Source organism: Staurois parvus, unplaced genomic scaffold, assembly GCF_062004578.1.
Source record: "Staurois parvus isolate SC_StPar_1 unplaced genomic scaffold, SC_StPar_1.0 ptg000235l, whole genome shotgun sequence".
NCBI classification, from domain to species: domain Eukaryota; kingdom Metazoa; phylum Chordata; class Amphibia; order Anura; family Ranidae; genus Staurois; species Staurois parvus.
Window position 1 is genome coordinate 11,094,567 of NW_028318031.1, and position 3,459 is coordinate 11,098,025.

Below are 3,459 nucleotides of genomic sequence, written 5' to 3' on the forward strand. Positions count from 1 at the left end.
GCTAAGGGCTCCTTGAGCAATGAGCAACTTCTGCATCTCAGATGAGTAACTACTGACAACAATGAGCCTTATAGCTATCTGTAATGGAGGGGGTTTTCTTTCCAGTGGCCACAAATGTAAGGAGTATTATTCCCATACTAATGTACTGCAGATATAGGGGTTGATTTACTAAAGGCAAATAGACTGTGCACTTTGCAAAATGCAGTTGCACTCCGCAAGTGCAGTTGCTCCAGAGTTTAATAGAGGAGGTAAAGCTTCACTTTGCAAACAATACCCAATTATGTGCAATGAAAAGAACATTAAAAAAAAAAAAAAATTTTTGCTTGCACACAATTAGATGGAAGTCAGCAGAACTGTGCACAGTGCAGTCTATTTGTCTTTACTAAATCAACCCAAGAGTAATTATTAGCAGAGGCTCATTGAGCCCAAAAAGTTATTTCAAGGGTTTCCCTATGCTAAAAAGGTTGAGAAAGTCTGGCTTTGGCATTAACAGCAGTCTCAACTGATCTCCCGCCGCCCTATAGCAAAAATACTGCTACAGGGTGGCAGGGGTTCACAAAATCACATATATGTACGTGATTTTGCATTTCCGGGTAGGAGGTTCATACGAGCGATGTGCGCACCCTTCCTGCGCCTCCATTGCCGGCCTCATCTGTCGATCACTGGGTCCCGACTGGTGATTCCTCGCCGGCACCCAGCGATCGCCAAGTATCACCAACAGGGGAGAGACCTGTATGTAAACAATACAGATCTCTCCACTGTCAGCTCCTGTACACTGCTTTGTATTGCTCTGCATAGCAATATGCTTACACAGTAAAGCACACAGTAAAACACAAAACAGCACACAGTTGACCCTTTGATCGCCCCAGATGTTAACCCCTTCCTGCCTAGTGTCATTAGTACAGTATCAGTGCTTTTTATTAACACTGATCACTGTATTGGTGTCACTGGGGATGTCAGTGACACCAAGTTAGTTTCTCCCAGTGTCAGAATGCCCGCTGCAGACCCGTTATAAGTAACTGATCGTCGCCATTACTAGTATAGAAAAAATCCCATTATCTATACCACCATTTGTAGACACTATAACTTTCACATAAACCAATTAATTTACACATATTGGGATTTTTTTTTAGCAAAGACATGTAGCAGAATATTTTGGCCTACATTTATGACAAAATTTTATTTTTTAAATATTTTACTGGACATATTTAATAGAAAAAAGTCAAAAATATTGTTTTTTTCTCAAAATTGACGTTTTGTTTTTTTTGTGTAAAAAGGCGATCAAATACAACTGAAAGAAATCTCTATTTGTGGGGAAAAAAGGATGTAAATTTCATTTGGGTACAGCGTTGCATGACTGCACAATTGTCAGCTAAAGTAATGCAGCGCCGTATTGTAAAATATGATTTGGTCAGGAAGGGGGATAAATGCTCTTGAGCGCAAGTGGGTAATCTTTTCCTTAGGCCTCTTTTACACTTGCTTTAAAATGTGGCAGTAGAACCATGTTTTTAAAGCACTCTGATTGACAAACATAACACCTCTCAGTAAATAAAATGGCTAACTTACAGGCAGGGGCGGACTAAGCATTTGGAAACTCGGACACTGCCCGAGGGCCGGGGTCAGTAGGGGGCCCCATGAGATGCCCCTTTTTCATAGGCTTTTTTGAGTTTGGGCAAGGACACAGGAGCCCCACGATCCCTTATTGCCTGGGGGCCCCAAGAGTTGTCAGTCCGCCCCTGTTTACAGGTGAGTTTGCATTGTTTTGCTGTGCTGTGCTTCAAAATGTATATCTCATGTCACTTTCATTGTGCTTTGCTGCATCTGAAAAGCCTCCACAGAAGTTTATTATAGCACTCCCTAACTGTATTTGGATATATTTATATAATATGGAACACTTCAGGAATTTGTATGTCATCCTTGTGCAGGGGCCATACTAATCTTCTCTGTATCGTTCCATTTTGGTGGTGGAGTTCTTCTTCATTTTCACTTTGGGACTCACAGAGAATTTTTGATTAAAGACTTTGTTCACTATGTTGTCATGTGGAATTGCACGTGGCTGGACTACTTACAATCAGCACAGTAATCAGAATTTTTCACGTTTAAGAAACTCACAATTTTAGTTATCATTACTAGAGATGAGCGAAGTATTGAAAAATTTGATTCGGCTGATTCCGCGAATTCCAGTATGAAATTCGATTCGATGCAAATTTCTTCGCTACAAAGATGGCTTATAAAAAGGGTTTCTAGGCTTCAGAGAGCCTTTAAATTAGTGCAGAACACTGTACCTTTAATTTAAATGCCCTTGGAGATCAGGAAGGAGAAGGAGAAGGATGAGAAGAAGGAGAAGGAGAAGGATGAGAAGAAGGAGAAGGAGAAGGATGAGAAGAAGGAGAAGGAGAAGGATGAGAAGATGGAGAAGGAGAAGGATGAGAAGAAGGAGAAGGAGAAGGATGAGAAGAAGGAGAAGGAGAAGGATGAGAAGAAGGAGAAGGAGAAGGATGAGGAGAAGGAGAAGGATGAGAAGAAGGAGAAGGATGAGAAGAAGGAGAAGGAGAAGGATGAGAAGATGGAGAAGGAGAAGGATGAGAAGAAGGAGAAGGATGAGAAGAAGGAGAAGGATGAGAAGAAGGAGAAGGAGAAGGATGAGAAGAAGGAGAAGGATGAGGAGAAGGAGAAGGATGAGAAGAAGGAGAAGGATGAGAAGAAGGAGAAGGATGAGAAGATGGAGAAGGAGAAGGATGAGAAGAAGGAGAAGGATGAGAAGAAGGAGAAGGAGAAGGATGAGGAGAAGGAGAAGGATGAGAAGAAGGAGAAGGATGAGAAGAAGGAGAAGGAGAAGGATGAGAAGAAGGAGAAGGATGAGAAGAAGGAGAAGGATGAGAAGAAGGAGAAGGATGAGAAGGAGAAGGATGAGAAGAAGGAGAAGGAGAAGGAGAAGCAGAAGGAGAAGGATGAGAAGAAGGAGAAGGATGAGAAGATGGAGAAGGAGAAGGATGAGAAGAAGGAGAAGGAGAAGGATGAGAAGAAGGAGAAGGATGAGAAGAAGGAGAAGGATGAGGAGAAGGAGAAGGATGAGAAGAAGGAGAAGGATGAGAAGAAGGAGAAGGATGAGAAGAAGGAGAAGGATGAGAAGAAAGAGAAGGATGAGAAGAAGGAGAAGGATGAGAAGAAGGAGAAGGATGAGAAGAAGGAGAAGGAGAAGCAGAAGGAGAAGGATGAGAAGAAGGAAAAGGAGAAGGATGAGAAGATGGAGAAGGAGAAGGATGAGAAGAAGGAGAAGGAGAAGGATGAGAAGAAGGAGAAGGAGAAGGATGAGAAGAAGGAGAAGGAGAAGGATGAGAAGAAGGAGAAGGATGAGAAGAGGGATGAGAAGAAGGATGAGAAGAAGGAGAAGGATGAGAAGAAGGAGAAGGATGAGAAGAAGGAGAAGGATGAGAAGAAGGAGAAGGATGAGAAGAA

The 3,459-nt window shown here is 42.2% G+C and overlaps 1 pseudogene; it reads right to left on the reverse strand.

Annotated features, from left to right (window-relative positions):
- Positions 1 to 1,880: 1,880 nt before the first annotated feature.
- LOC149460128 (U6 spliceosomal RNA) lies at positions 1,881 to 1,996 on the reverse strand (annotated as a pseudogene).
- Positions 1,997 to 3,459: the final 1,463 nt, after the last annotated feature.